The sequence below is a fragment of the Diorhabda sublineata genome, chromosome 4 (assembly GCF_026230105.1).
Source record: "Diorhabda sublineata isolate icDioSubl1.1 chromosome 4, icDioSubl1.1, whole genome shotgun sequence".
In the NCBI taxonomy this organism is placed as follows: Eukaryota; Metazoa; Arthropoda; class Insecta; order Coleoptera; family Chrysomelidae; genus Diorhabda; species Diorhabda sublineata.
In genome coordinates this window covers 748695-772415 of record NC_079477.1, presented here as the reverse complement: position 1 = coordinate 772415, position 23721 = coordinate 748695, and the positions used below count along the sequence as shown (strand labels likewise).

At 28.8% G+C, this 23721-nt stretch overlaps 2 protein-coding genes across 3 annotated transcripts in view; one reads left to right on the top strand and one right to left on the bottom strand.

The window, feature by feature from the left end:
- LOC130443112 (reversion-inducing cysteine-rich protein with Kazal motifs) overlaps positions 1-23721 on the top strand; it is a 50962-nt gene that overhangs the window by 9341 nt on the left and 17900 nt on the right. The window lies entirely within an intron of this gene.
- The window catches only part of LOC130443113 (uncharacterized), a 44703-nt gene that overhangs the window by 14887 nt on the left and 6095 nt on the right, over positions 1-23721 (bottom strand). The window contains exon 3 of one of the 2 annotated variants that reach the window (XM_056777584.1): positions 22565-22804. The exons of the other annotated variant lie outside the window; for it this stretch is intronic. The gene's annotated coding sequence lies outside the window, so the exon portion shown is untranslated. The remainder of the gene's footprint in view (positions 1-22564; positions 22805-23721) is intronic. 2 annotated transcript variants of the gene reach the window in all.

Sequence of the window (23721 nt, the reverse complement as noted above, 5' to 3'; positions counted from 1 at the left end):
AGCATTAAACACGTGATATTTTCAATAGTTATGAAGCAATAACTCATAAATTGATTGATTTTAGTTAAAATTGTCTATGGTTATTAGCATGGAAAATAACAGCAATTATATGGGATCGTGTCATTTTTTGTAATTTTTAAAACATTGAACTTTGACGCCTTGTATCTCCGAAAATAATAGCATTAAACACGTGATATTTTCAACAGTTATGAAGCAATAACTCCTAAATTGATTGATTTTAGTTAAAATTGTCTATGGTTATTAGCATGGAAAATAACAGCAATTATATGGGATCGTGTCATTTTTTGTAATTTTTAAAACATTGAACTTTGACGCCTTGTATCTCCGAAAATAATAGCATTAAACACGTGATATTTTCAATAGTTATGAAGCAATAACTCATAAATTGATTGATTTTAGTTAAAATTGTCTATGGTTATTAGCATGGAAAATAACAGCAATTATATGGGATCGTGTCATTTTTTGTAATTTTTAAAACATTGAACTTTGACGCCTTGTATCTCCGAAAATAATAGCATTAAACACGTGATATTTTCAATAGTTATGAAGCAATAACTCATAAATTGATTGATTTTAGTTAAAATTGTCTATGGTTATTAGCATGGAAAATAACAGCAATTATATGGGATCGTGTCATTTTTTGTAATTTTTAAAACATTGAACTTTGACGCCTTGTATCTCCGAAAATAATAGCATTAAACACGTGATATTTTCAATAGTTATGAAGCAATAACTCATAAATTGATTGATTTTAGTTAAAATTGTCTATGGTTATTAGCATGGAAAATAACAGCAATTATATGGGATCGTGTCATTTTTTGTAATTTTTAAAACATTGAACTTTGACGCCTTGTATCTCCGAAAATAATAGCATTAAACACGTGATATTTTCAACAGTTATGAAGCAATAACTCCTAAATTGATTGATTTTAGTTAAAATTGTCTATGGTTATTAGCATGGAAAATAACAGCAATTATATGGGATCGTGTCATTTTTTGTAATTTTTAAAACATTGAACTTTGACGCCTTGTATCTCCGAAAATAATAGCATTAAACACGTGATATTTTCAATAGTTATGAAGCAATAACTCATAAATTGATTGATTTTAGTTAAAATTGTCTATGGTTATTAGCATGGAAAATAACAGCAATTATATGGGATCGTGTCATTTTTTGTAATTTTTAAAACATTGAACTTTGACGCCTTGTATCTCCGAAAATAATAGCATTAAACACGTGATATTTTCAATAGTTATGAAGCAATAACTCATAAATTGATTGATTTTAGTTAAAATTGTCTATGGTTATTAGTATGGAAAATAACAGCAATTATATGGGATCGTGTCATTTTTTGTAATTTTTAAAACATTGAACTTTGACGCCTTGTATCTCCGAAAATAATAGCATTAAACATGTGATATTTTCAACAGTTATGAAGCAATAACTCATAAATTGATTGATTTTAGTTAAAATTGTCTATGATTATTAGTTTGGGAAATAACAGCATTTATATGGGATCATGTCATTTTTTCATAATTTTTTAATCATTGAACTTTGACGCCTTGTATCTCCGAAAATAATAGCATTAAACACGTGATCTTTTCAATAGTTATTAAGCAATAACTCATAAATTGATTTATTTGAATTAGAATTGTCTACGATTATTAGTTTGGGAAATAACAACAATTATATGGGATCGTGTCAATTTTTATAATTTTTCAAACATTGAACTTTGACGCCTTGTATCTCCGAAAATAATAGTATTAAACAAGTGATATTTTCAATAGTTTTGAAGCAATAACTCATAAATTGATTGATTTTAGTTAAAATTGTCTATGGTTATTAGTATGGAAAATAACAGCAATTATATGGGATCGTGTCATTTTTTGTAATTTTTAAAACATTGAACTTTGACGCCTTGTATCTCCGGAAATAATAGCATTAAACACGTGATATTTTCAATAGTTATGAAGCAATAACTCATAAATTGATTGATTTTAGTTAAAATTGTCTATGGTTATTAGTATGGAAAATAACAGCAATTATATGGGATCGTGTCATTTTTTGTAATTTTTAAAACATTGAACTTTGACGCCTTGTATCTCCGAAAATAATAGCATTAAACACGTGATATTTTCAACAGTTATGAAGCAATAACTCATAAATTGATTGATTTTAGTTAAAATTGTCTATGATTATTAGTTTGGGAAATAACAGCATTTATATGGGATCATGTCATTTTTTCATAATTTTTTAATCATTGAACTTTGACGCCTTGTATCTCCGAAAATAATAGCATTAAACACGTGATCTTTTCAATAGTTATTAAGCAATAACTCATAAATTGATTTATTTGAATTAGAATTGTCTACGATTATTAGTTTGGGAAATAACAACAATTATATGGGATCGTGTCAATTTTTATAATTTTTCAAACATTGAACTTTGACGCCTTGTATCTTCGAAAGTAATGATAATAAACAATTGATACCTTCAAGGTTCATAAAAAAATATCTCGCAAATTGACTAATTTTAGTTAGACTTGTCTATAGTTATTAGTTTGGGAAATAATAGGGATTAGGTTAGGTTAGATTAGAATTAGTGTAGGGATAACTTTTATTGGATTTGAATCGTCTTGAAAAGCTAAATATCTTTCCGTTTATTTTGAGCGGATTGTCGAATTATTCGATATCCAACGCGACCAAATTTTTATGAAAACCAAATATTCATGCAATGTTGAATGTATAAGAGTGGAATTTTTTCCTAAATTGTCAGTTTTGCCATAATTTGAAATAATTTTGTTTTGGAGAGTTGCCTTTATTATAATCGTTATTTCCTGTAGATTGTTCGTTTTGATTGAATATTTTAGGAAATCAAGAATGTGCGAATGGCAGCTATTTCGAGAAACATTAATTTACGTGAGAATGAAAATAGAAACAAAAACAATAATTTAGATTTGGCGACGTTAGCCACTGGCACGTTCCCAAGTTATTTACATCTCGACTTGAAAGCGTTTCATCTAAAGCACTCATTTCTACAATCACTAATCACGTAGAAAGACTCCGTTCTTTCGATAACTGGGTAGAAAATTTTTCAAATAAATCAAAACTACAATAGATTTATTTATTTTTGACACCAAACTTTATAGTTTCTCCCTCGGTTATTGGCAATATTATTAAACTATTATTTATACATCACGACTGTTTAGATAAGCAGATTAATTAGATGAAAATATAAATGTACACCCTATTTAAATACGTGATATTTTCAATAGTTATTGAGCATTAACTCCTAAATTGATTTATTTGAATTAGAATTGTCTACGATTATTAGTTTGGGAAATAACAGCATTTATTTGGGATCCTGTCATTTTTCATTATTTTTTAATCATTGAACTTTGACGCCTTGTATCTCCGAAGATAATAGCATTAAACACGTGATATTTTCACTAGTTATTAAGCAATAACTCATAAATTGATTGATTTTAGTTAAAATTGTCTACGATTATTAGTTTGGCAAATAACAGCATTTATTTGGGATCATGTCATTTTTCATTATTTTTTAATCATTGAACTTTGACGCCTTGTATCTCCGAAGATAATAGCATTAAACACGTGATATTTTCAATAGTTATTAAGCAATAACTCCTAAATTGATTTATTTGAATTAGAATTGTCTACGATTATTAGTTTGGGAAATAACAGCATTTATTTGGGATCCTGTCATTTTTCATTATTTTTTAATCATTGAACTTTGACGCCTTGTATCTCCGAAAATAATAGCATTAAACACGTGATCTTTTCAATAGTTATTAAGCAATAACTCATAAATTGATTTATTTGAATTAGAATTGTCTACGATTATTAGTTTGGGAAATAACAGCATTTATATGGGATCATGTCATTTTTTCATAATTTTTTAATCATTGAACTTTGACGCCTTGTATCTCCGAAAATAATAGCATTAAACACTTGATATTTTCAATAGTTATTAAGCAATAACTCCTAAATTGATTTATTTGAATTAGAATTGTCTACGATTATTAGTTTGGGAAATAACAGCATTTATTTGGGATCCTGTCATTTTTCATAATTTTTTAATCATTGAACTTTGACGCCTTGTATCTCCGAAGATAATAGCATTAAACACGTGATATTTTCAATAGTTATTAAGCAATAACTCCTAAATTGATTTATTTGAATTAGAATTGTCTACGATTATTAGTTTGGGAAATAACAGCATTTATTTGGGATCCTGTCATTTTTCATTATTTTTTAATCATTGAACTTTGACGCCTTGTATCTCCGAAAATAATAGCATTAAACACTTGATACTTTCAATAGTTATTAAGCAATAACTCCTAAATTGATTTATTTGAATTAGAATTGTCTACGATTATTAGTTTGGGAAATAACAGCATTTATTTGGGATCCTGACATTTTTCATTATTTTTTAATCATTGAACTTTGACGCCTTGTATCTCCGAAAATAATAGCATTAAACACGTGATTTTTTCAATAGTTATTAAGCAATAACTCATAAATTGATTGATTTTAGTTAAAATTGTCTACGATTATTAGTTTGGCAAATAACAGCATTTATTTGGGATCATGTCATTTTTCATTATTTTTTAATCATTGAACTTTGACGCCTTGTATCTCCGAAGATAATAACATTAAACACGTGATATTTTCAATAGTTATTAAGCAATAACTCCTAAATTGATTTATTTGAATTAGAATTGTCTACGATTATTAGTTTGGGAAATAACAGCATTTATTTGGGATCCTGTCATTTTTCATTATTTTTTAATCATTGAACTTTGACGCCTTGTATCTCCGAAAATAATAGCATTAAACACGTGATCTTTTCAATAGTTATTAAGCAATAACTCATAAATTGATTGATTTTAGTTAAAATTGTCTATGATTATTAGTTTGGGAAATAACAGCATTTATATGGGATCATGTCATTTTTTCATAATTTTTTAATCATTGAACTTTGACGCCTTGTATCTCCGAAAATAATAGCATTAAACACGTGATATTTTCAATAGTTATTAAGCAATAACTCCTAAATTGATTTATTTGAATTAGAATTGTCTATGGTTATTAGTTTGGGAAATAAAAGCAATTATATGGGATCATGTCATTTTTTATAATTTTTCAATCGATGTATAACTTGAAAAAATTCAACAAACAAATAATACCAAACCTATCTGGTAATACTATAATAAAGTACATCCCTGTATAAAAAAATTTCATTCAATTTACATTCATTCAAAGTAAATTTTCAGTATATCTAGCGAGGTGTTCGAATTTCTTCGAAACATTATTATTTTAAAATATGCAAAACACGAAAACCTCGTAAACTGACATCTCAATATTTCGAAAAGAAGAAGAGGAAGGAGAGGCATTCAAACAATGAAACTTGTATCGGACGCATCACATTATCTATTAAAATTAATGTGTTTTTATCGTAATCAGCCACTGGCAGCGGTCAAAGAACTTAATTAATAAGACTTTATTGATGTTAAGTATCCGTTTTGAATAATGTTTGTCTAAATTGACTCGAACACTCGAACGAGATCTTCTAATTATAATAATAAAATTTGAATAAAAGACAGAATTATTTCTAGTAAAACTATAATATACTATACTACACACATTTCAAACGTATAAAACATCTAACAAACCGTCAGTCCACGTGGACTCACCATCTCCACTATATAACCAATGAAAACATCCAAAGATCCATGATCCAAAGATCCATGAAGATATTACAAAATATTTATTTGAAAAATGGTTTAATCAACAGCTTTTATCTAACATTCTACCACAGTCGGTGATCCTTAAGATACCAAATAGTAGTAGGACACGATTCAAGTCTGGTACACTGTTTAAACCAAACGCCATTACATTTTACTCGTCTATTTCTAGCTCATATTTTTTGTCCATGAAAAATGATGACTTACCAAAAGTTTTTCCACATTTTAGAATATGGAAAGTTCGTTGTGTGTTTGTATTGATGTTTCGATGCAGGGACTGGGTGTTGAACATTCTCTTTGCGTGATTTTTGTGTACCAGCGTGATTATTTGGGTTTTTTGAATAGAATAAAAGAAAAAAATATGCGGGAAATTTCGTTAGTTGAAACTGGCACGTTAACAACCATAAATTCGATGTTTAAACTACGTGAGGATGCTTTTTGTGAAGACCTCAATGAAATCTAGTGTGTATTCAATAATTTCAAAAGGAAACTATAAAATTTCAATCTGTTTGCACACTCATTACAAACTATAAATATAATTTTAATGATTTCCATTGAAATTGTTTATTTCAAAAAACACAGATTTATCTACTAGACGTTTAAGGATTGGATTTTGTAGTCTTCGTATATTTTACGAATGGTCGTTGAATGAAAGTATGTTAATGGAAATAATATGAAATATGAAGAAACAAAAAAACATTATAAAAATTTATCAACGAAATAAAAGACCAGACAAAAAACAAAGACTCAGGTCCAATTACACTTTATCGACAAATTTAACTTGAATCAATCAATTTAGGAGTTATTGCTTCATAACTATTGAAAATATCACGTGTTTAATGCTATTATTTTCGGAGATACAAGGCGTCAAAGTTCAATGTTTTAAAAATTACAAAAAATGACACGATCCCATATAATTGCTGTTATTTTCCATACTAATAACCATAGACAATTTTAACTAAAATCAATCAATTTATGAGTTATTGCTTCATAACTATTGAAAATATCACGTGTTTAATCCTATTATTTTCGGAGATACAAGGCGTCAAAGTTCAATGTTTTAAAAATTACAAAAAATGACACGATCCCATATAATTGCTGTTATTTTCCATGCTAATAACCATAGACAATTTTAACTAAAATCAATCAATTTATGAGTTATTGCTTCATAACTATTGAAAATATCACGTGTTTAATGCTATTATTTTCGGAGATACAAGGCGTCAAAGTTCAATGTTTTAAAAATTACAAAAAATGACACGATCCCATATAATTGCTGTTATTTTCCATACTAATAACCATAGACAATTTTAACTAAAATCAATCAATTTATGAGTTATTGCTTCATAACTATTGAAAATATCACGTGTTTAATGCTATTATTTTCGGAGATACAAGGCGTCAAAGTTCAATGTTTTAAAAATTACAAAAAATGACACGATCCCATATAATTGCTGTTATTTTCCATACTAATAACCATAGACAATTTTAACTAAAATCAATCAATTTATGAGTTATTGCTTCATAACTATTGAAAATATCACGTGTTTAATGCTATTATTTTCGGAGATACAAGGCGTCAAAGTTCAATGTTTTAAAAATTACAAAAAATGACACGATCCCATATAATTGCTGTTATTTTCCATGCTAATAACCATAGACAATTTTAACTAAAATCAATCAATTTATGAGTTATTGCTTCATAACTATTGAAAATATCACGTGTTTAATCCTATTATTTTCGGAGATACAAGGCGTCAAAGTTCAATGTTTTAAAAATTACAAAAAATGACACGATCCCATATAATTGCTGTTATTTTCCATGCTAATAACCATAGACAATTTTAACTAAAATCAATCAATTTATGAGTTATTGCTTCATAACTATTGAAAATATCACGTGTTTAATGCTATTATTTTCGGAGATACAAGGCGTCAAAGTTCAATGTTTTAAAAATTACAAAAAATGACACGATCCCATATAATTGCTGTTATTTTCCATGCTAATAACCATAGACAATTTTAACTAAAATCAATCAATTTATGAGTTATTGCTTCATAACTATTGAAAATATCACGTGTTTAATGCTATTATTTTCGGAGATACAAGGCGTCAAAGTTCAATGTTTTAAAAATTACAAAAAATGACACGATCCCATATAATTGCTGTTATTTTCCATGCTAATAACCATAGACAATTTTAACCAAAATCAATCAATTTATGAGTTATTGCTTCATAACTATTGAAAATATCACGTGTTTAATGCTATTATTTTCGGAGATACAAGGCGTCAAAGTTCAATGTTTTAAAAATTACAAAAAATGACACGATCCCATATAATTGCTGTTATTTTCCATGCTAATAACCATAGACAATTTTAACTAAAATCAATCAATTTATGAGTTATTGCTTCATAACTATTGAAAATATCACGTGTTTAATCCTATTATTTTCGGAGATACAAGGCGTCAAAGTTCAATGTTTTAAAAATTACAAAAAATGACACGATCCCATATAATTGCTGTTATTTTCCATGCTAATAACCATAGACAATTTTAACTAAAATCAATCAATTTATAAGTTATTGCTTCATAACTATTGAAAATATCACGTGTTTAATGCTATTATTTTCGGAGATACAAGGCGTCAAAATTCAATGTTTTAAAAATTACAAAAAATGACACGATCCCATATAATTGCTGTTATTTTCCATGCTAATAACCATAGACAATTTTAACTAAAATCAATCAATTTATGAGTTATTGCTTCATAACTATTGAAAATATCACGTGTTTAATGCTATTATTTTCGGAGATACAAGGCGTCAAAGTTCAATGATTAAAAAATTACAAAAAATGACACGATCCCATATAATTGCTGTTATTTTCCATGCTAATAACCATAGACAATTTTAACTAAAATCAATCAATTTATGAGTTATTGCTTCATAACTATTGAAAATATCACGTGTTTAATGCTATTATTTTCGGAGATACAAGGCGTCAAAGTTCAATGTTTTAAAAATTACAAAAAATGACACGATCCCATATAATTGCTGTTATTTTCCATGCTAATAACCATAGACAATTTTAACCAAAATCAATCAATTTATGAGTTATTGCTTCATAACTATTGAAAATATCACGTGTTTAATGCTATTATTTTCGGAGATACAAGACGTCAAAGTTCAATGTTTTAAAAATTACAAAAAATGACACGATCCCATATAATTGCTGTTATTTTCCATGCTAATAACCATAGACAATTTTAACTAAAATCAATCAATTTATGAGTTATTGCTTCATAACTATTGAAAATATCACGTGTTTAATCCTATTATTTTCGGAGATACAAGGCGTCAAAGTTCAATGTTTTAAAAATTACAAAAAATGACACGATCCCATATAATTGCTGTTATTTTCCATGCTAATAACCATAGACAATTTTAACTAAAATCAATCAATTTATGAGTTATTGCTTCATAACTATTGAAAATATCACGTGTTTAATGCTATTATTTTCGGAGATACAAGGCGTCAAAGTTCAATGTTTTAAAAATTACAAAAAATGACACGATCCCATATAATTGCTGTTATTTTCCATGCTAATAACCATAGACAATTTTAACTAAAATCAATCAATTTATGAGTTATTGCTTCATAACTATTGAAAATATCACGTGTTTAATGCTATTATTTTCGGAGATACAAGGCGTCAAAGTTCAATGTTTTAAAAATTACAAAAAATGACACGATCCCATATAATTGCTGTTATTTTCCATGCTAATAACCATAGACAATTTTAACTAAAATCAATCAATTTATGAGTTATTGCTTCATAACTATTGAAAATATCACGTGTTTAATGCTATTATTTTCGGAGATACAAGGCGTCAAAATTCAATGTTTTAAAAATTACAAAAAATGACACGATCCCATATAATTGCTGTTATTTTCCATACTAATAACCATAGACAATTTTAACTAAAATCAATCAATTTATGAGTTATTGCTTCATAACTATTGAAAATATCACGTGTTTAATGCTACTATTTTCGGAGATACAAGGCGTCAAAGTTCAATGTTTTAAAAATTACAAAAAATGACATGATCCCATATAAATGCTGTTATTTCCCAAACTAATAATCATAGACAATTTTAACTAAAATCAATCAATTTATGAGTTATTGCTTCATAACTATTGAAAATATCACGTGTTTAATGCTATTATTTTCGGAGATACAAGGCGTCAAAGTTCAATGATTAAAAAATTATGAAAAAATGACATGATCCCATATAAATGCTGTTATTTCCCAAACTAATAATCATAGACAATTTTAACTAAAATCAATCAATTTATGAATTATTGCTTAATAAATATTGAAAAAATCACGTGTTTAATGCTATTATTTTCGGAGATACAAGGCGTCAAAATTCAATGTTTTAAAAATTACAAAAAATGACACGATCCCATATAATTGCTGTTATTTTCCATGCTAATAATCATAGACAATTTTAACTAAAATCAATCAATTTATGAGTTATTGCTTCATAACTATTGAAAATATCACGTGTTTAATGCTATTATTTTCGGAGATACAAGGCGTCAAAGTTCAATGATTAAAAAATTATGAAAAAATGACATGATCCCATATAAATGCTGTTATTTCCCAAACTAATAATCATAGACAATTTTAACTAAAATCAATCAATTTATGAATTATTGCTTAATAAATATTGAAAAAATCACGTGTTTAATGCTATTATTTTCGGAGATACAAGGCGTCAAAGTTCAATGATTAAAAAATAATGAAAAATGACAGGATCCCAAATAAATGCTGTTATTTCCCAAACTAATAATCATAGACAATTCTAATTCAAATAAATCAATTAAGGAGTTATTGCCTCATAACTATTGAAAATATCACGTGGTTAAAGCTATTATCTTCGGAGATACAAGGCGTCAAAGTTCAATGATTAAAAAATTATGAAAAAATGACATGATCCCATATAAATGCTGTTATTTCCCAAAATAATAACCATAGACAATTTTAACTCAAATCAATCAATTTAGGAGTTATTGCTTCATAACTGTTGAAAATATCACGTGTTTAATGCTATTATTTTCGGAGATACAAGGCGTCAAAGTTCAAGTTTTAGAAAATTATGAAATATGACACGTTCCCATATAATTGCTGTTATTTCCCATGCTAATAACCATAGACAATTTTAACTAAAATCAATCAATTTATGAGTTATCGCTTCATAACTGTTGAAAATATCACGTGTTTAATGCTATTATTTTCGGAGATACAAGGCGTCAAAGTTCAAGTTTTAGAAAATTATGAAATATGACACGTTCCCATATAATTGCTGTTATTTCCCATGCTAATAACCATAGACAATTTTAACTAAAATCAATCAATTTATGAGTTATCGCTTCATAACTATTGAAAATATCACGTGGTTAAAGCTATTATCTTCGGAGATACAAGGCGTCAAAGTTCAATGATTAAAAAATTATGAAAAAAAGACGTGATCCCATATAAATGCTGTTATTTCCCAAACTAATGAGTTTGAAGTATTTTTTTTGTATACTAACACTTCATTTATAAAAATTGTTAGCCATTTCATACTTGAGTATCAGTTTCCACGTTAGTATTACATATTTTACCGTGTGTGAAAGACAAAAATAAAAATCAAATAAGAAACCGTCGATGGCGATTATCTTTCATTATGAAATGTACCTCGTACATTCACTTTATAACAATGATGGTATCAACGAGTGAAATATTAAAAGGAAATGGAAACGGTCTTTTCGCCAAGACAGGGAATTTGCATGACAAACACAGAATAATTCACTATGCTAATATACAAAGGGAAACATATCTAAAACTACCATTTTTCAAACAAAATCGAGGCAATTAAACGAAAAACCAACGACTGGCCTGTGAATAACTATTTCTATCACAATTTTATATCATCTTAAACCAAAGAAAAAGCTAAAGAAAGTCGAATGGATACTTACGACGAGGATCTTCGAAAAACCTCGTGTAAGCAACCGGAAACCTAAACACCATCAACAACAAAAAATAATAACGACAACTGGAATGGAAACGTTAAAAATTATTTCTCAGGTATAGAATAATAATTCAGGATGATGAGATATAGATTAGAAAGACGTAAACGAGAAGGAGACCACCGATCAGATCGTCAAAAAGATTGCGATGCAAAAGATGCTCTGGTGTGCCACAGGGAACCTTACTAGGACCGGTTATGTGTTTATTACATCCCACTAATAAGAATATAGATACTAGGATATATGCAGATGATACTGCCTGCTTGTCCTCTCACCAAGACCCAGCTGCGGCATCTTAATCGCTGGAAATCAACCTTGGGCGCTTTTAAGTCAATAAACGAAAGTTTATCCACATTATTTTGACATAGAGAAGGGTTTAACTGTCTTATAAAAACAAAGAATATTTTGGAATACAAAATTGAGACGATTCTAAGGCGCAGCGTCCAACTTCTACATGGAAATTCTTGAGGTTACCGTCCAAAGTTTGTACCTAATAATTTAATTGCTCAAGTTACCTAATCTATTCCACAAATACTCATAAATTTAGTAAAGTTTAAGGTTCTATTACAAAAAAACAATTTTCCTTTCGAAATTTTGTCATATCAAACCGTTTTTTCGATGCGTTTCTCAACCAAACGCTCTAAGCTGATCAAAGAATAACGAGAAACATCCTGTATGATATATGCGGTAACTACATGTTCGGAATGAAATTTTTTTTATGTATGTCAACGTTGTGCATGTTTTTATTGATATGAAAACACATTTTACGAGTGTGTCGACTGTTTATTTTTATTTTTTTTTTTTCCGTTTCATCGAATTACCCATCCGTGTCGTGCTCGGCGTGAGAACTCCGTATATTTGCATATATAAATATATTCGAAAATATATTTTAACGTGTTATAAATTTATTGTAATACATATTTTAAACTGGCGCGCAACTTCTTAGAAGTTAAAATATCCCGTTTGGAATATTTCGAAAAAAAGAAGAGTCGATATGTTTTAAAATATACACGGTTTCGGTTTATAAATAGTGATTGAATAAATGACTCCGGGTTCGCCACCTCAGCGGCACGAAATTCGTTCACATATACTTCAAAAAAAATATACGACTCGTCGTTCAATAAGGTAAAGATTTATGGAAACCACCGAAGTTGACGTTTCCGCAATGCGTTTGTTTATGGAATTGGATACAAAAGAACGCACCTACCTCGTGACTGTAAAACGCATTGTATTGAAAAACGCTTTCAAACTAGTCAATTTTTAGAACGAAATAATAATATTATATATAAATATTTTGGAAAAGAAATCTCATGAAATAAATTTATTCACTTCGAATCTGAATATCTTTTTGAGCTTTCAAAAATCAAAAAAACTTGACAATAAAAACGATTATCGTGAGATCTCGTGATAAATCGTGAGATCCGGCATCCCTGGATTAAATTCTCGATTGACGTAACCGATTCAACTATCTTTTGAGACGTCTTGTATGTTTTTGATAATAAACGGTCTCGAATTTAGTTACGATATGAATTTAAAAATTAAAATCTGCGTTAAAAACTGTATTTGCGTTATATACAAAACTACCGAAGGTCTAGTAGACGAATGGAGTAAAAAAAGGGCGCAGTACAGGTCTGGTACACTGTTTAAACCAAACGCCCTTACGTTTTACTCGTCAATTTACGTTTTATAATTTAATTTTCAATTGTAGCGAGCTAACGACTAATTAATATCGAAAAAACTATAAAATTTTTGTGAATTAGATTCGATAAGTTTATTTTAGACTGTCATGGACGTACCAAACATTTAATAAAAGGATATAAAAACTCAATGAATTGATACTAACTGTTTTGTTAAAAGGATCCTTTCAAAAATCAAAAAAATCTTGACAATAACAACGATTATCGTGGGATCTCGTGATAAATCGTGAGATCCGGCATCCCTGGACTAAATTCTCGATTGACATAACCGATTGAGCTATCTTTTGAGACGTCTTGTATGTTTTTTGATAATAAACGGTTTCGAATTTTAATTGGAAATTAATTTTTCCATTTTAATTTCCTTACAATATGAATTTAAAAATTGTATTTGCGTTATATAAAAAACTACCGAAGGTCTAGTAGACGAATGGGATAAAAAAAGGGCGCAGTACAGGTCTGGTACACTGTTTAAACCAAACGCCCTTACGTTTTACTCGTCAATTTACGTTTTATAATTTAATTTTCAATTGTAGCGAGCTAACGACTAATTAATATCGAAAAAACTATAAAATTTTTGTGAATTAGATTCGATAAGTTTATTTTAGACTGTCATGGACGTACCAAACATTTAATAAAAGGATATAAAAACCCAATGAATTGATACCAACTGTTTTGTTAAAAGGATCCTTTCAAAAATCAAAAAAATCTTGCCAATAACAACGATTATCGTGGGATCTCGTGATAAATCGTGAGATCCGGCATCCCTGGACTAAATTCTCGATTGACATAACCGATTGAGCTATCTTTTGAGACGTCTTGTATGTTTTTTGATAATAAACGGTTTCGAATTTTAATTGGAAATTAATTTTTCCATTTTAATTTCCTTACAATATGAATTTAAAAATTGTATTTGCGTTATATAAAAAACTACCGAAGGTCTAGTAGACGAATGGGGTAAAAAAAGGGCGCAGTACAGGTCTGGTACACTGTTTAAACCAAACGCCCTTACGTTTTACTCGTCAATTTACGTTTTATAAGTTAATTTTCAATTGTAGCGACTTAACTACTAATTAATATCGAAAAAACTATAAAATTTTTGTGAATTAGATTCGATAAGTTTATTTTAGACTGTCATGGACGTACCAAACATTTAATAAAAGGATATAAAAACCCAATGAATTGATACCAACTGTTTTGTTAAAAGGATCCTTTCAAAAATCAAAAAAATCTTGCCAATAACAACGATTATCGTGGGATCTCGTGATAAATCGTGAGATCCGGCATCCCTGGATTAAATTCTCGATTGACATAACCGATTGAGCTATCTTTTGAGACGTCTTGTATGTTTTTTGATAATAAACGGTTTCGAATTTTAATTGGAAATTAATTTTTCCATTTTAATTTCCTTACAATATGAATTTAAAAATTGTATTTGCGTTATATAAAAAACTACCGAAGGTCTAGTAGACGAATGGGGCAAAAAAAGGGCGCAGTACAGGTCTGGTACACTGTTTAAACCAAACGTCCTTACGTTTTACTCGTCTATTTACGTTTTATAATTTAATTTTCAATTGTAGCGAGTTAACGACTAATTAATATCGAAAAAACCATAAAACTTTTGTGAATTAGATTCGATAAGTTTATTTTAGACTGTCATGGACGTACCAAACATTTAATAAAAGGATATAAAAACTCAATGAATTGATACCAACTGTTTTGTTAAAAGGATCCTTTCAAAAATCAAAAAAATCTTGCCAATAACAACGATTATCGTGGGATCTCGTGATAAATCGTGAGATCCGGCATCCCTGGATTAAATTCTCGATTGACATAACCGATTGAGCTATCTTTTGAGACGTCTTGTATGTTTTTTGATAATAAACGGTTTCGAATTTTAATTGGAAATTAATTTTTCCATTTTAATTTCCTTACAATATGAATTTAAAAATTAAAATCTGCGTTAAAAACTGTATTTGCGTTATATAAAAAACTACCGAAGGTCTAGTAGACGAATGGGGCAAAAAAAGGGCGCAGTACAGGTCTGGTACACTGTTTAAACCAAACGTCCTTACGTTTTACTCGTCTATTTACGTTTTATAATTTAATTTTCAATTGTAGCGAGTTAACGACTAATTAATATCGAAAAAACCATAAAACTTTTGTGAATTAGATTCGATAAGTTTATTTTAGACTGTCATGGACGTACCAAACATTTAATAAAAGGATATAAAAACCCAATGAATTGATACCAACTGTTTTGTTAAAAGGATCCTTTCAAAAATCAAAAAAATCTTGCCAATAACAACGATTATCGTGGGATCTCGTGATAAATCGTGAGATCCGGCATCCCTGGACTAAATTCTCGATTGACATAACCGATTGAGCTATCTTTTGAGACGTCTTGTATGTTTTTTGATAATAAACGGTTTCGAATTTTAATTGGAAATTAATTTTTCCATTTTAATTTCCTTACAATATGAATTTAAAAATTGTATTTGCGTTATATAAAAAACTACCGAAGGTCTAGTAGACGAATGGGGCAAAAAAAGGGCGCAGTACAGGTCTGGTACACTGTTTAAACCAAACGTCCTTACGTTTTACTCGTCTATTTACGTTTTATAATTTAATTTTCAATTGTAGCGAGTTAACGACTAATTAATATCGAAAAAACCATAAAACTTTTGTGAATTAGATTCGATAAGTTTATTTTAGACTGTCATGGACGCACCAAACATTTAATAAAAGGATATAAAAACTCAATGAATTGATACCAACTGTTTTGTTAAAAGGATCCTTTCAAAAATCAAAAAAATCTTGCCAATAACAACGATTATCGTGGGATCTCGTGATAAATCGTGAGATCCGGCATCCCTGGATTAAATTCTCGATTGACATAACCGATTGAGCTATCTTTTGAGACGTCTTGTATGTTTTTTGATAATAAACGGTTTCGAATTTTAATTGGAAATTAATTTTTCCATTTTAATTTCCTTACAATATGAATTTAAAAATTGTATTTGCGTTATATAAAAAACTACCGAAGGTCTAGTAGACGAATGGGGCAAAAAAAGGGCGCAGTACAGGTCTGGTACACTGTTTAAACCAAACGTCCTTACGTTTTACTCGTCTATTTACGTTTTATAATTTAATTTTCAATTGTAGCGAGTTAACGACTAATTAATATCGAAAAAACCATAAAACTTTTGTGAATTAGATTCGATAAGTTTATTTTAGACTGTCATGGACGCACCAAACATTTAATAAAAGGATATAAAAACTCAATGAATTGATACCAACTGTTTTGTTAAAAGGATCCTTTCAAAAATCAAAAAAATCTTGCCAATAACAACGATTATCGTGGGATCTCGTGATAAATCGTGAGATCCGGCATCCCTGGATTAAATTCTCGATTGACATAACCGATTGAGCTATCTTTTGAGACGTCTTGTATGTTTTTTGATAATAAACGGTTTCGAATTTTAATTGGAAATTAATTTTTCCATTTTAATTTCCTTACAATATGAATTTAAAAATTAAAATCTGCGTTAAAAACTGTATTTGCGTTATATAAAAAACTACCGAAGGTCTAGTAGACGAATGGGGCAAAAAAAGGGCGCAGTACAGGTCTGGTACACTGTTTAAACCAAACGTCCTTACGTTTTACTCGTCTATTTACGTTTTATAATTTAATTTTCAATTGTAGCGAGTTAACGACTAATTAATATCGAAAAAACCATAAAACTTTTGTGAATTAGATTCGATAAGTTTATTTTAGACTGTCATGGACGTACCAAACATTTAATAAAAGGATATAAAAACCCAATGAATTGATACCAACTGTTTTGTTAAAAGGATCCTTTCAAAAATCAAAAAAATCTTGCCAATAACAACGATTATCGTGGGATCTCGTGATAAATCGTGAGATCCGGCATCCCTGGACTAAATTCTCGATTGACATAACCGATTGAGCTATCTTTTGAGACGTCTTGTATGTTTTTTGATAATAAACGGTTTCGAATTTTAATTGGAAATTAATTTTTCCATTTTAATTTCCTTACAATATGAATTTAAAAATTGTATTTGCGTTATATAAAAAACTACCGAAGGTCTAGTAGACGAATGGGGCAAAAAAAGGGCGCAGTACAGGTCTGGTACACTGTTTAAACCAAACGTCCTTACGTTTTACTCGTCTATTTACGTTTTATAATTTAATTTTCAATTGTAGCGAGTTAACGACTAATTAATATCGAAAAAACCATAAAACTTTTGTGAATTAGATTCGATAAGTTTATTTTAGACTGTCATGGACGCACCAAACATTTAATAAAAGGATATAAAAACCCAATGAATTGATACCAACTGTTTTGTTAAAAGGATCCTTTCAAAAATCAAAAAAATCTTGCCAATAACAACGATTATCGTGGGATCTCGTGATAAATCGTGAGATCCGGCATCCCTGGATTAAATTCTCGATTGACATAACCGATTGAGCTATCTTTTGAGACGTCTTGTATGTTTTTTGATAATAAACGGTTTCGAATTTTAATTGGAAATTAATTTTTCCATTTTAATTTCCTTACAATATGAATTTAAAAATTGTATTTGCGTTATATAAAAAACTACCGAAGGTCTAGTAGACGAATGGGGCAAAAAAAGGGCGCAGTACAGGTCTGGTACACTGTTTAAACCAAACGTCCTTACGTTTTACTCGTCTATTTACGTTTTATAATTTAATTTTCAATTGTAGCGAGTTAACGACTAATTAATATCGAAAAAACCATAAAACTTTTGTGAATTAGATTCGATAAGTTTATTTTAGACTGTCATGGACGTACCAAACATTTAATAAAAGGATATAAAAACTCAATGAATTGATACCAACTGTTTTGTTAAAAGGATCCTTTCAAAAATCAAAAAATCTTGCCAATAACAACGATTATCGTGGGATCTCGTGATAAATCGTGAGATCCGGCATCCCTGGATTAAATTCTCGATTGACATAACCGATTGAGCTATCTTTTGAGACGTCTTGTATGTTTTTTGATAATAAACGGTTTCGAATTTTAATTGGAAATTAATTTTTCCATTTTAATTTCCTTACAATATGAATTTAAAAATTAAAATCTGCGTTAAAAACTGTATTTGCGTTATATAAAAAACTACCGAAGGTCTAGTAGACGAATGGGGCAAAAAAAGGGCGCAGTACAGGTCTGGTACACTGTTTAAACCAAACGCCCTTACGTTTTACTCGTCAATTTACGTTTTATAAGTTAATTTTCAATTGTAGCGACTTAACTACTAATTAATATCGAAAAAACTATAAAATTTTTGTGAATTAGATTCGATAAGTTTATTTTAGACTGTCATGGACGCACCAAACATTTAATAAAAGTATATAAAAACCCAATGAATTGATACCAACTGTTTTGTTAAAAGGATCCTTTCAAAAATCAAAAAATCTTGCCAATAACAACGATTATCGTGGGATCTCGTGATAAATCGTGAGATCTGGCATCCCTGGATTAAATTTTAGATTGAGTTATCTTTTGAGACGTCTTGTATGTTTTTTGATGATAAACGGTTTCGAATTTTAATTAGAAATTAATTTTTCCATTTTAATTTCCTTATAATATGAATTTAAAAATTAAAACCTAAAATTTTTTTTATTGAAATGAAAATTTTCGTTGTCAATATTGGGTGATAAAAATATGATCAATTATTAACAGACTCGATACGGTTCTTCGAAAAATGGTATAATGGTGTCATTTAATTTTATAAAAAGGAAACGTAGCCCATTAATCTTTCAGCAATCGCTTGAAATAGCTCAGATGGCCCCATATGCTGATGAAGACGCTTCGACAAAAACCCAAACTTCAACTTTCAGGCCACTTAACATACACTAAACACTTTCTAATATTTTTCAAGCGAATTCCAAAATTAAACGACTACAATTCGCTTCTAATTATTTAATTTAACGTGTATTGTAATAATTTTATTACTAAACATCTGTTTGTGATTTAAAAATAAACAATTCTCATCAGATGTGGCAATTGTTTTAGAAAAAATAATAACTAAAACATATGACGTTAACTAGTTCACTCTTATTAATTAAATTAATTGCCAATTCATCAAGAAATATACAGAGTGACGTTTTAATCTTAAAAGTTTTTTCATTTTCTTATTTTTAAAAATGAATGAAATTTACAGGCGACGTCGATATTTTTGAAATTCCCGCGATCTCGCAAGGTCGAAAATCGCGACCAATTCGTGCGCAGGTTAGTAGAAGCGGAAATATCCGCCATTTTGTTCGTACATCGAATTAGTGGTAAATAAAACGTTGCAAATATAAAACGTGTTTTGTGGTTTGGTTTTTTGAGTTAAAATTAAAATGAATAGTAAGTAGTTTTTAAAAAATCCAACGATTCGTCAATTGATTATTTAAATGTATTCCAAAGACTTTTCCGTCATTTCTAGTATAATATGAATCAAATTAGTTTTCACGAAACGTGTAACTTGTGTAACGTGTAACGAAATGAATTAATTTGGTAATTGAACTTAATAATACGTTTACAGGGTTGTTTATAAAAACTAGACTCAATAAAGAATATGTTACAAGGTTAAACTAGTTACTAGTTCTATAATTAGATAAACGGTTGATGTGTAAGTTTACATTTTGAAAATGAAAAAGTGTCAAAAGATGAAACACGTTTACTTCCCACACCAGTTTTCCAGATAAGTAAACAAAGTTTTATTTTCTGTCTTTGATCTTCAAAGAGTCGAGATTTGCGTTTGGATTCGAGTTTTTCAAAGCGTTTAATTTGGATAAATAACGAAAATTATCACGCGGTTGTATCGCAAGTTTTGTACTATCGCGGTCCCCTCGTTTTTTGGATCTAGGTAATCGAAAAATCGTCCGATTTCGATGAATTTTTTTTTAAAATTTTCGTTTTTACCGCGGATTTACGAAAAAAATTATGGAAACGAAAAAAAATGAAAACTTATATTAGTTTCAGCGTTTTAAATGTTCATGAAAATGAACTCATTCATATATAATTGATGATAACTTTTTTCTTGATAATCAAATAGTGTTTTTATAATTTTTTTCGTAATCTACACAAAAAAACGAACAAATTGAAAAAAAATTTATACAAAAATGTTGATTTATCAAGTTTTTACAACTAAAAATAACAACAAGTTTAAACTAATATTAGTTAGGTTAGGTTATGTTAGGTTAGGTTGGGGGTTGGTGCTAAAAATTCAGAACAAATATTCACATTTGGTCTGCTTTTAAAACATTAAAAAAAACTTTAATGATTACTTAATAAAAAACGATTATATGTGAGAAAAGGTCAATTTTACAAAAATTTGTTATTATTTTTAATTGTAAAAACTTGATAAATCAACATTTTTGTATGAATTTTTTTTCAATTTGTTCGTTTTTTTGTGTAGATTATGAAAAAAAATATAAAAACTTATTTTGATTATTTGGAAAAAAATTATCAACAATTATACGTATATTAGTGCATTTTCATAAACATTTAAAACCCTGAAACAAATACAATTTTATATTTTTTTTCATTCCCATAATTTTTTTCGTAAATCCGCTGTAAAAACGAAGATTTAAAAAAAAAAAAATTCATCGAAATCGGACGATTTTTCGATTATCTAGTGCCAAAAAAGTATAAAACTACCGAAATGGAAATAAAACATCACTAATCATAATAGTTTTAATGTAAAAAATCAATTTTTTAAACGTTAACTTTGAAAAAGTTTATTATTAAGCCTTACTAGTATGAATTTGTACAAAAAATATTGGTGGAAATCATATTTTGTATGAAGTAAACTTTTCTCAATCAAAATAAAATATAAAAAACAAAAAAATTCATTATAAACAGAAATATTATATGTATAACAAACAAAAAATAAAATTAATCAGCTACATTATTAGTGCATCAACGTTTGCACCGTCTTGAGTTGCCTACGAAATATAATAATGACACATCAACATCATATTTCCATTCCTTCATTTTCTTAAATCTATAACTTTAATTATTCGCTGATATATAATAATTATTATAACATAGAAATTCCCAATAACAATAAATTAGAAATTACCATGAGATGGCGCCGATTTTCAGTACACAAATTTTGAAATACGTCAAATCTGTCATTGTCATTACAAGTTTTGACATTTTTAACGGTGAACGCACCCAGAACTAGTTTCGATTTTTGTCTTGGACATTAGTTCCATTCGCATACATCCAATATTGCATAGACATTTAGTTGTCAAAGATATTTGTTCATATTCGAAGCTCTTGCGAAGAAATGCTTAAGAAATTCAAACCGAATACTTCAAAAGATCGTGACAGGAGAAGAATCATAGATCTATGTTTAAGAAAAAACGTTTTTGAACTGTCAAAACATAGAATTGATTAATCATCCACTGGAAAAAATGCTTGGACTATTTTGAAATACCTTTATATTAAATTTATATCAAAAAAATAATCTAAGACGCCTCTGTAAAGCCATTAATTAATTTCGAACCACCATGTTTGTTAAATTTGTGAGTTTCGGTATTGCTTTAGAGGGTTAAAGTTTTTTTTTTTTTAAAGATGCCGACATTCAAAAGGGGACTAGGGTTGGTTTATACAATTTGTCACATATATTAAAACATAAATATTTTTTAAATAGATCTGGCGATCGAAAAAGATTGAAATTCAATCCAATATGGCAACAAAAATGAACATTATCTTAAGTAGAACGATTTTTTAACAATTAAACAATTTAAAAAAACCGAAAAAATTGAGGTTATGAAAGTTATTAGAAAGAATAAGAATGCAACGCGATCTAGAAACGTTTTGGCGTGAATTCAAAATAGAAATTTTTCAAAACAATTATTTTTTGTAAACAGAAACTACTTCTAAACATCGTAAAACAATTTATTGGTCGACTAGAATTGTGAATCCATAAACAAATCATCATTTAACTGAAATACTTACTAAATTAATGTTTACTCCTCGTATAAAACATCTTAGAAACCGTCAGTCCACTTGGACTCATCATTTCCACTGTTTACCAATTAAAACATCGAATCTATTGACCGAAAGTGTCGGAAGGCGTATGTACATAATTTCTTTGAACTATTCCTGTTAGACAGTCTGCGATAAGCAGTGGCGTGGCTTGATGAGATTCATTTAATTAATTAATTAGAAGTAATACATCAAAAGGTAACAGATTATCTGAAATACGATTATACCAGTTTAGAAACATTGTGTTTTATCAGCATGTGGTTTTGAACATAAAAAACTGAATCAACGGATGGCAATAACCGAATCGTTAGATGTCGATAAGATTATTAGCATTAGATAAAAGACTACCGAAGTTCTAATAGACGAATGGGGTAGAAAAAGGACGCAGTACAGGTCTGGTACACTGTTTAAACCAAACGTCCTTACGTTTTACTCGTCAATTTACGTTTTATAATTTAATTTTCAATTGTAGCGACTTAACTACTAATTAATATCGAAAAAACTATAAAATTTTTGTGAATTAGATTCGATAAGTTTATTTTAGACTGTCATAGACGTACCAAACATTTAATAAAAGGGTATAAAAACTCAATGAATTGATACCAACTGTTTTGTTAAAAGGATCCTTTCAAAAATCAAAAAAATCTTGACAATAACAACGATTATCGTGGGATCTCGTGATAAATCGTGAGATCCGGCATCCCTGGATTAAATTCTCGATTGACATAACCGATTGAGCTGTCTTTTGAGACATTAATTTGTATGTTTTTGATGATAAACGGTCTCGAATTTTGTTTGGAAATTAATTTTTCCATTTTAATTTCCTTCCAATATGAATTTAAAAATTAAAATCTGCGTTAAAAACTGTATTTGCGTTATATAAAAGACTACCGAAGGTCTAGTAGACGAATGGGACAAAAAAAGGGCGCAGTACAGGTCTGGTACACTGTTTAAACCAAACGCCCTTACGTTTTACTCGTCTATTTACGTTTTATAATTTAATTTTCAATTGTAGCGACTTAACTACTAATTAATATCGAAAAAACTATAAAATTTTTGTGAATTAGATTCGATAAGTTTATTTTAGACTGTCATGGACGCACCAAACATTTAATAAAAGGGTATAA